Here is a 15,356-nt window from a genome sequence, read left to right as displayed (position 1 = left end):
AGTGTCTTGATTGGGAGATCGCCTGGGAATACTGGATGCCGTAGGCTTCTTTTTATGTTGTTGGCTTTGACCTGTTTTTTTTAACTTGTTTCCCAAGGTGACCATCTTGGCCTTTGTCAAGAGGCTTCAGAGTGCCCAAAGAGAGTGCCTACGGCCAAATCACCCTGAAAGAGTCCAATCTCATCTGATCTCTGAGGCTAAGCAGCAATGGGCCTGGTTAGTACCTGGATGGGAGACAGCTTGGGAATACCAGGTGCCGTAGGCTTCTCATTATGTTGTCGGCGTTGACCTGTTTTATTTTCCCTTGTTTCCCAAGGTGACCATCTTGGCATGTGTCCAGAGGGTTGAGAGTGCACAAAGAAATTGCCTACGAGCACAACACCCTGAAAGCGCCCAATCTCGTTTGGTCTCAGAGGCTAAGCAGGGTTGGGCCTGGTTTGTACCTGGATGGGAGACCGCCTGGGTTTTCCAGATGCCGCAGGCTTATTTTTATGTTGTTGGTGTTGACCTGTTTTTTTCGCTTGTTTCCCAAAGTGATCATCTTGGCATTTGTCAAGAGGGTTGAGAGTGCCTAAAGAGATCGCTTATAGCCGCATCACCCTGAAAGCACCCTATCTCTTCTGATCTCAGAGGCTAAGAAGGGTTGGGCCTAGTTAGTACTTGAATGGGAGACGGCCTTGGAATACTAGGTGCCGTAGTCTTCTTTCTATGTTGTTGGCGTTGACCTGTTTTTTTTCGCTTGTTTCCCAGGGTGACTATCTTGGCATTTTTCAAGAGGGATGAGAGTGCCCAAAGAGATTGCCTATGGGCACATCACCCTGAAAGCGCCCAATCTCCGCTGATCTCAGAGGCTAGAAAGGGTCGCGCCTTGTTAATACCTGATGGGAGACCGTCTGGAAATACTAGGTGCGGTAGGCTTCTTTTTATGTTGTTGGCGTTGACTTGTTTTTTTTTGTTTGTTTCCCAAGGTGACCATCTTGGCGTTTGTCAAGAGGGTTGAGCGTGCCTGAAAAAATCTACTATGGCTGCATCACCCTGAAAGAGCCAAATCTCATTTGATCTCAGAGGCTAAGCAGGGTTGGGACTTGGTTAGTACCTGGATGGGAGAACGCCTGGGATTTTTCGATGCCATAGGCTTTTTTTAAGTTGTTGGCATTGACTTATTTTTTTTTGTTTTGTTTTATTCTTTTATTAAGTATAAGTAGAACAACATAAATATAACAGTCAACCATACAGCATGACCCAGGGTCACAATTACATGGTAACAAAAAATAGGCAGCCAGATAACTCAGGTTCTCAGAGGGGAGTCCTAGAGTTTCATGCAGAAAAGAGAGAAACCCCACCTCGGACATGTAGTACAGTATAACTAATGCAGCCCTGTTCGGACAAATGTAATCATGGAGAGCAACTGGGACCACAGCGAGCCAGCTTATCATGACCTATGTGAACCAGAGTAAAATATGAGCCGGTCGTGTCCAGAACCCTGGGGCTCTTCTGGGTCCCAAAGGCTAGTAAGGAGACAAGGCATAGTCAAAAGGGAGGACGGGGGAAGAAGAGAGTGCAAAGACGGAGAGAGAGGAGGGGGGGGGGGTGGCGGCGGGGAAAAATAGAAAAATAAAGACAAAAAGGGAGGGGGGGGATGCCACCCAGGGCAGACATGGCCTACGTAGGTAAACGTTAGATGTTCAGTCTTTTTCTGGGACAGGGGCGCTGCTCACCTCCCGAATGTAGTCTCAAGTACCAGAAAAATACCTCCAGGGCCTCCATGTAACACTAAATGCCTCTTCAGTGTTGTGAAGGGTGGCGGTCAATTCTTCCATCCGGAGAATATGATTGACTTTGGAATACCACAGCACCTTGGATGGGGGGCTGAGGCTGCCTCCACAGTGTGGGAATGCAGGCCCGGGCGGCATTCAGTAGTTGCATCGGTAGTGTTTTTTTGTATTTTCGAACAGGCTGTTCGGTCAAGTGTAGAAGGCAGGCTGCTGGGTTGTCTGCGATATCTACATTTCTGAGAGTTTTTATCGTCTCGGTCACCTCCACCCAAAAGTTCCTCAAGGCCGGGCATGCCCAGAAAATGTGTCCCATGGTCCCCGTATCTGAATTGCACCTCCAACAAACATCCGGGATCGATCTATTCATTTTATTCAGAAGGTATGGGACTCTATACCAGCGTGAGACTATCTTGTATCCTGATTCTTGATATTGGTTTGCAATGGAAGCTTTATGTACTAATGTCAGGATCTTTCCTATCTATTGTGGGGTAAATGTGATGCCAAAGTCCCTCTCCCATTTGTGGATAAATGGTGGGGGTCGACTCCTCCTCCTGACTACTTAATAGGTTGTACAGGAGGGAGAGGGTGTGTCGCACAGGTTCCTTTTTGTGACAGATGGATTCATAGGGCGTCAGGTCTCTAGGAGTGTAGGGGGCCCTTTGTATGGCCAGAAGAAAGTGATGAAGTTGATAAGCACTAAACAAGTCAAGCAGAGGGTCAGAAAGCTTGGCGACAGATTGCGTGGTCGGGAGCCCTCCCGAGGGCCACACCTCTCCCAGACGCTGTTTCCCCACCACTGTCAACTGTTGCAGTTTCTTGTTGGTAAATCCCGGTGGGAAGTCTGGATTACCTATAACCGGAGTCATTGGTGACGGCAGGGGAGCAATGTGTGTGCAGCGTAACAACCTCCGCACAACAGCCAACGTAGCTCCCACTACGGGGTGACCTCTGAGGTCTTTTGGTAGGGAGGACAGGAGCCACGGGGAGGTCAATAGGGGAATGGATCCATCCTCAATCTCCATCTCCACCCACTGCTTGTGTTGGCCATTACAATGCCAATCAACGACTCTCGCTAGCAGAGTCACTCTGTAGTATTGTCTCAGATCTGGGAGACCCAGACCCCCCTTGTCCTTTGGTCTGGCAAGCAATTGCAAACGGGCTCTGGGCGGTTTGCGCGGCCAAATAAAGTCCCGGAGCAGCACCTGCAGTTGTCTGAAAAAAATTGGGGGTAACCGGATCGGTAATGTCTGGAACAAGTATAAAATCCGCGGGAGGGCCGTCATTTTGAATGCATTACAGCGCCTGAACCAGGTCAGTGTTAAAGCATGCCAGTTTCCCAAATCAGATTTCAGTCTATTCAGGAGAGGGACAAAATTAAGCGGGTACAATTGCGCCAAATCCGCTGCGATGTCAACGCCCAGGTAACGTATAGATTTTTCAGCTCAGTAGAATGGAAAAGCGGAGCGTAGCCTCTTGGCCTCACCATCCGGGACCGATATATTCAATACAGACAAAGGTGCAATTGATTTTATAGTTTGATAGGCTGCCGTATCGCTGGAGAGTCGCGAGTATATTGGGAAGCGATATGTGTGGATTGAAGACGAAAGAAATTAGATCGTCAGCGTACGCCGCAATTTTGTGGTGTGCCGAGGGTTTGGATATGCCAGTAATATTCGGGTCATTCCGAACGTGACACATAAGTGGTTCCAGTGTCAGAATAAAAATTAGGGGAGACAGAGGGCACCCCTGCCTCGTCCCATTAGTGATGGGGAAAGAGTCCGAGCACTCTGAAAGCACCCAATCTCGTCTGATCTTGGAGGCTAAGAAGAGTCAGGCCTGGTTAGTACCTGGATGGGAGACCACCTGGGAATACCAGTTATTGTAGGCTTCTTTTTATGTTGTTGGCCTTGATTCGTTTTTGTTTTTTTTCGCTTGTTTCCCAAGGTGACCATCTGGGCATTTGTCAAGAGGGTTGAGAGTGCCCAAAGAGTTCGCTTACAGCAGCATCACCCTGAAAGAGCCCTATCTCTTCTCATCTCTGAGGCTAAGAAGGGTTGGGCCTAGTTAGTCCCTGGATGGGAGATGGCTTTGGAATACCAGGTGCCGTAGTCTTCTTTTTATGTTGTTGACATTGACCTGTTTTTTTTTTCGCTTGTTTCCCAAGGTGACTATCTTGGCATTTGTCAAGAGGGTTGAGAGTGCCCAAAGAGATTGCCTATGGGCACATAAGCCTGAAAGCGCCCGATCTCCTCTGATCTCAGAGGCTAAACAGGGTCGGGCCTTGCTAGTACCTGGATTGGAGACCAACTGGGAATACTAGGTGCTGGAGGCTTATTTTTATGTTGTTGGCGTTGACTTGTTTTTTTTTTTTTTGTTTACCAAGGTGACCATCTTGGTGTTTGTCAAGAGGGTTGAGAGTGCTTGAAGAGCTCGCCTATGGCCACATAACCCTGAAAGCAACAGATCTCGTCTGATCTCAGAGACTAAACAGGGTCGGGCCTTGTTAATACCTGGATGGGAGACCACCTGGGAATACTAGGTGCTGTAGACTTCTTCTCATGTTGTTGGCGTTGACTTGATTTTTTTGTTTGTTTCCCAAGGTGACCATATTGGCGTTAGTCAAGGTTGAGAGTGCCTGAAGAAATCTCCTACGGCCACACCACCCTGAAAGAGCCCAATCTCATCTGATCTCAGAGGCTAAGCAGGGTTGGGACCAGTTTAGTACCTGGATGGGAGACCGCCTGGGATTTCCAGATGCCGTAGGCTTCTTTTTATGTTGTGGCCATTGACCTATTTTTTTCTGCTTGTTTCCAAGGTGACCATCTTGGTGTTTGTCAAGAGAGTTGAGAGTGCCTGAAGATATTGGCTACGGCCACATCACCCTGAATCTGTTCCATTTCATGTGATCTTGGAGGCTAAGCAGGGTCCGGCCTGGTTAATGCCTGGATGGGAGACCGCCTGGGAATACCAGGTGTCGTAGGCTTCTTTTTTTTTCAAATATAATTTTTTCTCCAAATAGGGGAAGACGGTCCCCCGAGTACATAATGCAACAGAGAAATACAGAGCAAAAAGCAGCTGAACAATACTTGATACAGGTATATTCGCAACTGTGAGTCTGCCTTCCATCAATCACAATGATTCGAGGCACGGATAAAGTACTGTACCAAGATCCAGGGTCACACAAACCCCAGGTCCCTCCGGCATAATCCATCCAGAGGGGGGTGTGGGGCCGTCATTCCCAATTTTCCACTCTTTCCAAAAGAGAGAGGGGGTGGAGGGGGTGAGAGATAGGGGAGGAAGGCCGAAAAGAGAAGGGTTGAAACATCAGAAAAGGAGAAGAGGGGACGAGACACGATGGCAGCCACTGTCCAAGGGGCCAGTCAAGGAAAGCTCAGAGCACTAAGGCGATAGCAGGCGACATCCTTCCAGCGAGAATATAAAGGTATTCCAGATGTCTCAGGTTTGTTTAAAAAATTCTTGTTTACCTTGTGATGTGAGGATCAAGTCCTCCATTTTTTTTAATGTCCTCTATTTTCCTAAGCCAGTGAGTAATGAAAGGGGGGGAACATTTTTTCCAATAGAGAGGGATGCAGGATTTCGCCGCATTTATCACATGCCGTAAAATAGATTTTTTTGTACTTCTTAATGGGAATCTGTGAATGGTGCAAGAGAAAGAATGCAGCCTCTTCCTGGATGGAGAAGTCTGTGAATTTTTGTGTCATGCATCGGATCTCTGTGCAGAAGTCCACCAAACTGAGGCAGGACCAAAAAATGTGCAGCAACGTGCCCTCTTCTTCTCCACACCTCCAGCATATGTTCGAGGAAGAGGGGAAACATTTCTGCAGCTTTGATGGTGTCAAATACCACCTGGTGAGAAGTTTAAAATTCGTCTCCTGTATCTTCGTGCACAGCGACATTTTGAGAGCCAAAGTGATAATGCGTTGTCTCTGTGCTGGGGAAAATTAGCAATTAAGGTCCTTTTCCCAGTTGGCCAGACAGGTTAAGTGTGGGTAATCTGTTTGAGAGAGAATGTGGGCCAAAGGGCCTTCGCTCCTGCATAGAGTCTCAAACTCCGTCTGAGGGCGGGCGAACGTTTGAGGATTGGGGATGGAATGGAGAAAATGATGTCGTTGCGCCGCTCTCCAAAAAGGCAGTTGGAAAAGCCCTGTCGGATCTGTTAGGGTTGAGAAAGAAGGCCATTTTCCATCAATGATGAATTTAGACGCATTGACTAGGTTGGAATTTCTAAGTGGGTCCGCAGTTCAAAGGTTGGATGGCCACGTATAGGGAATAGGGGGGAAGTCAAAGACGTGAGTGTGTTTTGGGTAGCGATCAGGTGACTGACTTTCAACTAAGCCCCTATAGTGAGATGTGACATAAATTCTGTGGGTAAATACTTATAGCACCACATGGCGCTTCTTAGCGGAATTCGGGAGTGAGCTTAGAAAATTTGTTTCGATTCCAGTCCAATACACGCCCCAGATGGGAGGCCAGGTAGTAGCGTCGCAAGTTAGGGAGAACCAACCCTCCCTGTTGTTTAGACAATGTCAGCTGTGACCGCTTAAGTCTGGGATTTTTGTGGGCCCAGTTAAATTGAGTGAGCAAGGATGGAGCTTGCTTAAAAAACAGGACTGGAATCTGGATCGGGAGAGCTTGGAAAAGATAAGTAAATTTAGGGAGTATGTTCATTTTAATGAGATTGCATCTGCTGAACCAGGAATGGAGGCCAGAATGCCACCCGTGAAGCAAACTGCGGATCTTAGTGACAAGGGGTGGGGGGAAGTTCAACATAAACGTACGTGCGATGTTCGGTGGAATGTAAGTACGTGAGTATATCTTACTTATCCATGCCAGCATCCGTTCACTCAGACCTATATGGCGAAGGACCGAGAACATTAATGTCCATTTGACCCGATCAAAAGCCTTCTCGGCATCAGTACTCATGAAAAGACAAGGGGTCCCAGATGACTTTGCTTTATGGATCAGGGTAAGCACCTTAGTGGTGTTGTCCCTATCTTCCCTGGTGGGAATAAAACCTAACTGGTCAATATGTATAAGGGACTACAAGTGATGTGCCAATCACGTGGCGAGGAGTTAGAGAATAGTTTTAGGACCGAATTTTGGAGGGAAATGGGTCTGTAGCTCCCACATAGGCCCGGGTCTTTGCCCTCCTTAGGTATCAACGAGATGTGGGCTCTAAGGGTATCCTCAGGAAAATCCCCATTCGAGCTCAGAGTATTAAATAAATTCACCAAGCGCGGGCCGAGAATAGGGAGGAAGGTCTTAAAGTATTGTGCGGTATATCCGTCAGGGCCCGGAGCCTTACCCACCTTCGGAGGTCCCACGGCCGTCTGGACTTCTTCCAGTGTGATCGGGTCCTCCAAGTACTCCCGTGATTCCGATGAGAGGGTTGGTAGACCAGAACCGGTTACATATCTGTCTATATTGTCCTGTCCAGACCCTGAATCGGGCAGGTTGTAGAGATCAGAGTAACATTTTTCAAAGACTTCGACTATTTGGGTTGGGGTAGAGGCCCTCTGGCCATTCTCATCTATCAACTGTGGTATGTAAGAGCCAGATTTCAACTCCTTTACCGACCTGGCTAAGATTTTTCTGCATTTGTCCTCTGACTCCTACGCCAGTTTACGACAAAACTGGAGTGCCGCTTTCGCTTTATAATGGAGTAGGACAGCAATATGGGTATGGAGTGTCCCCAATTCAATCTCTAAGGTCCGTAAGGGGGTATGTTTATGTTTCGCTTCCACAGAGGCAAGTTCACGAAACAGATTAGCAAGCTGTTCCTTCCGTGTTCGTTTGATGCGCGCCCCGTGCCTGATAAGTACCCTGCGGAGTACTGACTTGTGAGCCTCCCAAATTATCCCCGGGTCACAGTCCTGCTTTAGTTTTCTTGGAAATAAAGGTCCAATTCCCTGGTCACATCTGCTAAAACTTCCGGTATCTGGAGGAGGCTCTCATTAAGGTGCCAGAATAGAGACCTAGGTGAGGGGAAGGGAGCGAGGAGCAAGAGGCAGAAGTATCAACCGATGGCGAAAGGGGACATTAAAGTCCCCACCTAATATCAATTGGCCCTCCCGAAAGTCACATAATCTGTGCAGGGTAGTTCTGAGGAACGTGTCTTGGTGATCATTGGGAGCGTACACAGTGGCAAATGTAAAAAGGCGCTCTCCAATGTGGCCCCTAAGAAAAAGATATTGGCCCCCAGGGTCCACCAGAGAATCCTGGAGAACCCAGGGGAGCCTGCTAGAGATCAGAATGGAGAGGAGGGGTTAGTAGAGTGGTAGACCTTAGGGAAGGATCTCGACCATAGAAAGGGGAGGCTAGTATTTTTAAAATGTGTTTCTTGTATAAAGGCCACATCAGTACAGGATGTGTTCAGTTCTCACAGGAGGATCCACCATTTTTCAGGGGAGTTCAGTCCCTTAACGTTTAGAGAGGTGACCTTGACTGAGTCTCCCATCGCTCCTCGGGGAAGGGGAGGGGGACGTCAGAGAAAAGCAAAGAAAGTTGAACCAAGGTAGGTTTTGGGTAGGTAATGCATGGCGGGAACTAAGGGGGAGAAAGGAAGGGCAAATGGAAGGAAAGGTAAAGGGAAAAAGAGGCCGGGCACCTCAACCCCAGGGGGAGAGGGAAATTAAGGGTTGTCCGCACTCAACAGTACAGGAAGGGTATACTAAAACAGCACAATTATGCTATAGCGCTTACCAGATGTACACTGGGTTTAAAGCGCTGTCCTACTTGGGTTATTGGGTAGACAGGTCGGAGAGGGAGCCCCCGAATCCTAGTCCCCCCAGTCCCGGCAGTGGTAAATGTCACGTCTGATACCGGTATGCAAATAAAAGACAATCAGTAACATCAAAGAAACAAAAAACAGTAGTATAACCAAAACAGAGGTAGAGCATATAACTGTCAGCACTGAGGGGTCTCCTCGGCTCACCCTAAACATAGGCATGCACGAGGGAGCCCGTCACAACAGAAAAGGCATCACAGAATGGGATCCACCACCCCCGTCCCATACCCCTAAAGTACATGCAGTCCCCGAACAAATGCATTTCTCCCTTTGGCAGATTGTCCCGTCCACGCCCCGGGGGGAAAAGGGGCAGGGAAGGGGGGAAAGGGGGAGTGGAAGGGGGAAAGGGGGAGTGTAAGGGGGAAAGGGGGAGGGAAAGGAGGGAAGGGAAGGGTGGTAAGGGAGGGAAGGGAGGGGGAAACAGAGGAGAGGGGACAAACATGCAGAAATGTCAAGTCCTTTAGCGCACTCCCACCAGCAAACACCCGGACCCCATAAATTTCAACTCCTCCCCTCCATGGTCACCACATCAAGATGAAAGAGGAGCAGCCCTGGTCGGTGCATGGAAAATCCGGCAGGCAAGGGGCTAGGGCCACCATCCCTCCATCCAATGGGAGACTTCACCCGAGCAGCAGTCCTGGGGCCCGCCAATTAGTGTCTCTCCTGCATCGCCATCGGGGGCTGTGTAGAGCATCCAGAGGGAGGCTGGGACCGCCCAAACAGTAAGGGGTAAATCCTCCAGGGGGGTCCAGAGTCACCCTGGAGGGAAGCAGTGTCTCGTACCAATAGGCTCAATAAATAAGTCATCCAGGGTCCCCGAAAGCTGCAGAAGGCAATGTCGGCAAAGAGTAGGTGGGAGCCAGAGGGGGGGACAAGGGGCGCATCCAGAGGGAGGGGACACATATGCGGGAATGTCAAGCCCTTCCAGTACAGCGCATTAGGTATCACTCAGACCCCCCAAAGTGCAACTCCCCCATCTAAGGTGAAGACTCCAGAAGGGAAGATGAGCCGCCCTGGTCTGTACATGAAAGAACCTGCTGCCAAGGGGTTGGGGCCATCATCCCTTCCTCCAATGGGAGATGCCACCGGAATGACAGCCCCGTGTCCTGTCAAGTGGTGCCCCTCTGACAATGTCGTTGTGGTATATGTGGAGCATCCAGGGAGAGGCAGGGACCACCCACACAGTGAGGGGTAAAGCCTCCAAGGAGGACCGGTGTCAGACAGGAGGATAGCGATGTCTTGTACAAGTTGGTTAATTAGACAAGTCATCCAGTGTGTTCCTGTGAGCAGCGGAAAGAAAGGTCAGTAAGGATTATGAAAGGGTGGGGGCCAGGGAGTGCATAAAACTGCCACCAGATGACCGGGGCAAAGAGGGCAAGGGGATGAAACTCAGATCTGGTAGGTGGGGGCGGGGGTGAGGAGTGTCCCTCATATTACTCACGTTGGCCATACCTTGAAGCTGAGCGCTCTGCATACCCAGGACGTTCTTCTGTATAATCTAGCCTATCTGTATACATTAGCCTGTCTTTTGTACACATTAGTCGGTCCTCTGTATACACTAGTCTGTCTGTATACACTAGTGTATACAGATAAGCTAGATTATACAGAAGAACGTCCTGGGTATGCAGAGATGGAGGCTAGGGTATACAGAGAGAGAGGCTAGAGTATGCATACTTTCTAGTGTATACAGACGGACTAGTGTATACAGTAGACCGGCTAGTTTATATAGGGAGGCTAATGTGTGCAAAAGACAGGCTAGTGTATACAAATAGGCTAGATTATAGAGAAGAACATCTTGGGTATGCAGAGAGAGAATCTGGGTTACACAGAGAGGCTGGTGTATGCAGACTTGCTAGTGTATACAGACGGACTAGTGTATAGAGAGGCTTGGGTATACAGAGAGCTAATGTATAAAGAGCAGCTAGTGTATACAAAAGACATCCAAGGGTATACAGAGAGACTCGTGTATGCAGAAGACCGGCTAGTTTATACAGAGAGGCTAAAGTGTACAAAACACAGGCTAGATTATACAGAAGAACGTCCTGGGTATGCAGAGATGGAGGCTAGGGTATACAGAGAGAGAGACTGCGTTACACAGAGAGGCAGGAGTATGCAGACTTGCTAGTGTATACAGATGGACTAGTGTATACAGTAGACCGGCTAGTTTATACAGAGAGGCTAATGTGTACAAAAGACAGGCTAGTGTATACAGATAGGCTAGATTATACATAAGAAGGTCCTGGTTATGCAAGAGATGGAGGCTAGGGTATGCAGAGAGAGAGGCTTGGTTACACAGACTTGCTAATGTATACAGACGGACTAGTGTATACAGAGGACCGGCTAGTTTATATAGAGAGGCTAATGTGTACAAAAGACAGGCTAGTTTATACAGATAGGCTAGATTATACAAAAGAACGTCCTGGGTATGCAGAGATGGAGGCTAGGGTATACAGAGAGAGAGTGAGGCTGGGTTACACAGAGCGTCAGTAGTATGCAGACTTGCTAGGGTATACAGAGAGAGAGGCTAGAGTATGCATACTTGCTAGTGTATACAGGCGGACTAGTGTATACAGAAGACCGGTTAGTTTATACAGAGAGGCAAATGTGTACAAAAGACAGGCTAGTGTATACAAATAGGCTAGATTATAGAGAAGAACGTCCTGGGTATGCAGAGATGGATGGCTAGTGTATACAGATAGGCTAGATTATACAGATAGGCTAGATTATACAGAAGAACGTCCTGGGTATGCAGAGATGGAGGCTAAGGTATACAGAGAGAGAGGCTAGAGTACGCATACTTGCTAGTGTATACAGATGGACTAGTGTATACAGAGGACCGGCTAGTTTATACAGAGAGGCTAATGTGTACAAAAGACAGGCTAGTGTATACAAATAGGCTAGATTATAGAGAAGAACGTCCTGGGTATGCAGAGAGAGAAGTTGGGTTACAAAGAGAGGCTAGTGTATGCAGACTTGCTAGTGTATACCGGTGGACTAGTGTATACAGAGAGGCTTGGGTATACAGAGAGCTAATGTATAAAGCGATGCTAGTGTATACCGACGGACTAGTGTATACAGAGGACCGGCTAGTTTATACAGAGAGGTTAATGTGTACAAAAGACAGGCTACTTTATACAGATAGGCTAGATTATACAGAAAAACGTCCTGGGTATGCAGAGATGGAGGCTAGGGTATACAGAGAGAGAGAGCGAGGCTGGGTTACAGAGAGAGGCAGGAGTATGCAGACTTGCTAGTGTATACAGATGGACTAGTGTATACAGTAGACCGGCTAGTTTACACAGAGAGGCTAATGTGTACAAAAGACAGGCTAGTGTATACAGATAGGCTAGATTATACAGAAGAAGGTCCTGGTTTATGCAAGAGATGGAGGCTAGGGTATGCAGAGAGAGAGGCTTGGTTACACAGACTTGCTAGTGTATACAGATGGACTAGTGTATACAGAGGACCGGCTAGTTTATACAGAGAGGCTAATGTGTACAAAAGACAGGCTAGTGTATACAGATAGGCTAGATTATACAGAAGAACGTCCTGGGTATGCAGAGATGGAGGCTAGGGTATACAGAGAGAGAGGCTAGAGTATGCATACTTGCTAGTGTATACAGGCGGACTAGTGTATACAGAAGACCGGTTAGTTTATACAGAGAGGCAAATGTGTACAAAAGACAGGCTAGTGTATACAGATAGGCTAGATTATACAGATAGGCTAGATTATACAGAAGAACGTCCTGGGTATGCAGAGATGGAGGCTAAGGTATACAGAGAGAGAGGCTAGAGTACGCATACTTGCTAGTGTATACAGATGGACTAGTGTATACAGAGGACCGGCTAGTTTATACAGAGAGGCTAATGTGTACAAAAGACAGGCTAGTGTATACAAATAGGCTAGATTATAGAGAAGAACGTCCTGGGTATGCAGAGATGGAGGCTGGGTTACACAGAGAGGCTAGTGTATGCAAGCTTGCTAGTGTATACAGACGGACTAGTGTATACAGTAGACCAGCTAGTTTATACAGGGAGGCTAATGTCTACAGAAGACCGGCTAGTGTATACACATAGGCTAGATTATAGAGAAGAACGTCCTGGGTATGCAGAGATGGAGGCTAAGGTATACAGAGAGAGAAGTTGAGTTGCAAAGAGAGGCTAGTGTATGCAGACTTGCTAGTGTATACCGGTGGACTAGTGTATACAGAGAGGCTTGGGTATACAGAGAGCTAATGTATAAAGAGATGCTAGTGTATACAAAAGACAACCAAGAGTAGACAGTGAGGCTCGTGTATACAGAAGACCGGCTACAGAGAAGCTAATTTGTACAAAAGACAGGCTAGTGTATACAGATAGGCTAGATTATACAGAGGAAGGTCCTGGGTATGCAGAGATGTAGGCTAGGGAATCCAGAGACTGTGTTACACAGAGAGGCTAGAGTATGCAGAAGACCGGCTATTTTTTTTTACAGATAGGCTTGTGTATACAGAAGACAGTCTGGGGAATTCAGTGAGGCTAGTGTATGCAGAGAGGCTGGGACACCAAGACTATTGTAAAAAGAAGGCAGGCTAGTGTATATAGATTACGGGCACCTGTATACAGAAGACAGAGAGGCTAGTCTATATTGAGTGGCTGGTGTACACAGAGAGATTAATGTATACAGAAAAGCTAGCGTGTAAAGAAGACAGGACTTTATTTTTTGCTAATGCAACTACTTTTGAAACATATAAAGTGCTTTTTTCATATTTTGGTGCTGTTAAAAAGTGGTGTGTTGTCAGTGGTGATATCAATGTGACAGTTAATGTGGAGAACTACAACTATTCAAAATATTTGTTAGACATTTGACTACTACAAAATACTCTTCCCCTATCTATGGATATCTAAACTCTTCGAGGGTAGCAGGGCTAGTATCAATAATATTTTAAGTGGTAGAGGATCCCAACGAGATGGAGCTTTAATCTCATCTTGATATGACCGCAAAGCTGTACACGTGCTATTCTCCTCAGACTTCTTACCATTGGCTCTGATATCCATGCAATATGATCATTTGTTTGTAACTATTTGTATCACACATTCTGTGAAGTTGCCTTTGCATTGTATGTCGCATACTACTAAATAAAAAATAAAAAAAACAGAAGCCTATGGCACCTGGTATTCCCAGGCGGTCTCCCATCCAGGTACTAACCAGGCCCGACACTGTTTAGCATCCGAGATCAGACAAGATTGGGCGTTTTCAGGGTGATGGGGCCATAGGTGATCTCTTCGGGCACTCTCAACCCTCTTGACAAATGCCAAGATGGTCACCTTGGGAAACAAGCAAAAAAAAGAAAACGAATCAACGCCAACAACATAAAAAAAAGCCTACAATAACTGGTAATCCCAGGTGGTCTCCCATCCAGGTACTAACCAGGCCCGACTCTTCTTAGCCTCCAAGATCAGACGAGATTGGGTGCTTTCAGAGTGATGTGGCCATAGGCAATCTCTTCAGGCACTCTCAACCCTCTTGACAAACACCAAGATGGTCACTTTGGGAAATAAGCGAAAAAAAAACAGGTCAACGCCAACATCATAAAAAGAAGTCTACGACACCTGGTATTCCCAGGCGGTCTCCCATCCAGGTACTAACAAGGCCCGACTCTATTAGCCTCCAACATCAAACGAGATCGGGTGCTTTCAGGGTGATGTGCCCGCAGGCAATCTCTTCAGGCACTTTCAACCCTCTTGACAAACGCCAAGATGGTCACCTTGGGAAACAAGCAAAAAAATATAAATAAGTCGGAAGCTAGAGACAATACGGCCCGAGTCCTCAATTTAATCCATGCGGCGCATGTACAGGGAAGGCCCTTGCTTATGTTGTCAACGGACGCGGAGAAGGCCTTTGACAGGGTGGCCTGGCACTTTATGCAGGACACCCTGGAACATATAGGTCTTGGCCCCAACATGATGAGCTGGGTAATGTCGCTTTACTCCACGCCGTCGGCAGCGGTATGGGTGACCGAGGGGTGCTCGGACTCTTTCCCCATCACTAATGGGACGAGGCAGGGGTGCCCTCTGTCTCCCCTAATTTTAATTCTGACACTGGAACCACTTATGTGTCACGTTCGGAATGACCCGAATATTACTGGCATATCCAAACCCTCGGCACACCACAAAATTGCAGCGTACGCTGACGATCTAATTTTTTCCGTCTCCAATCCACACATTTTGCTTCCCAAAATACTTGCATCTCTACAGCGACACGGCAGCCTATCAAACTATAAAAACAATTGCGCCAAGTCGGCTGTATTGAATATATTGGTCCCGGATGGTGAGGCCAAGAGGCTCCGGTCCGCTTTTCCATTCTACTGGGCTGAAAAATCTATACGTTAACTGGGCGTTGACATCGCAGCGGATTTAGCGCAATTGTACCTGCTTAATTTTGTCCCTCTCCTGGATAGACTGAAATCTGATTTGGGAAACTGGCATGCTTTAACACTGACCTGGTTCGGGCGCTGTAATGCATTCAAAATGATGGCCCTCCCTCGGATCTTATACATGTTCCAGACATTACCGATCCGGTTACCCCCAATTTTTTTCAGACAACTGCAGGTGCTGCTCCGGGACTTTATTTGGGCGCGCAAACCGCCCAGAGCCCGTTTGCAATTGCTTGCCAGACCAAAGGACAAGGGGGGTCTGGGTCTCCCAGATCTCAGACAATACTACAGAGTGACTCTGCTAGCGAGAGTCGTTGATTGGCATTGTAATGGCCCACACAAGCAGTGGGTGGAGAT

The 15,356-nt window shown here is 47.6% G+C and overlaps 5 pseudogenes; 3 read left to right on the top strand and 2 right to left on the bottom strand.

The window, feature by feature from the left end:
• The first annotated feature begins 146 nt into the window (after positions 1-146).
• On the top strand, positions 147-265 carry LOC143937031 (5S ribosomal RNA; annotated as a pseudogene).
• Positions 266-4,207: 3,942 nt separating this feature from the next.
• On the top strand, positions 4,208-4,326 carry LOC143936935 (5S ribosomal RNA; annotated as a pseudogene).
• A 95-nt stretch (positions 4,327-4,421) lies between these two features.
• On the top strand, positions 4,422-4,541 carry LOC143936581 (5S ribosomal RNA; annotated as a pseudogene).
• A 9,181-nt stretch (positions 4,542-13,722) lies between these two features.
• Positions 13,723-13,841, bottom strand: LOC143937450 (5S ribosomal RNA; annotated as a pseudogene).
• Positions 13,842-13,944: 103 nt separating this feature from the next.
• On the bottom strand, positions 13,945-14,063 carry LOC143937476 (5S ribosomal RNA; annotated as a pseudogene).
• Between the last annotated feature and the right edge of the window lie 1,293 nt (positions 14,064-15,356).

Source organism: Lithobates pipiens, unplaced genomic scaffold, assembly GCF_037356315.1.
Source record: "Lithobates pipiens isolate NorthernLeopardFrog02 unplaced genomic scaffold, aLitPip1_a1.2 Scaffold_28, whole genome shotgun sequence".
NCBI classification, from domain to species: Eukaryota; Metazoa; Chordata; class Amphibia; order Anura; family Ranidae; genus Lithobates; species Lithobates pipiens.
This window is presented reverse-complemented; position numbering and strand designations above follow the sequence as displayed.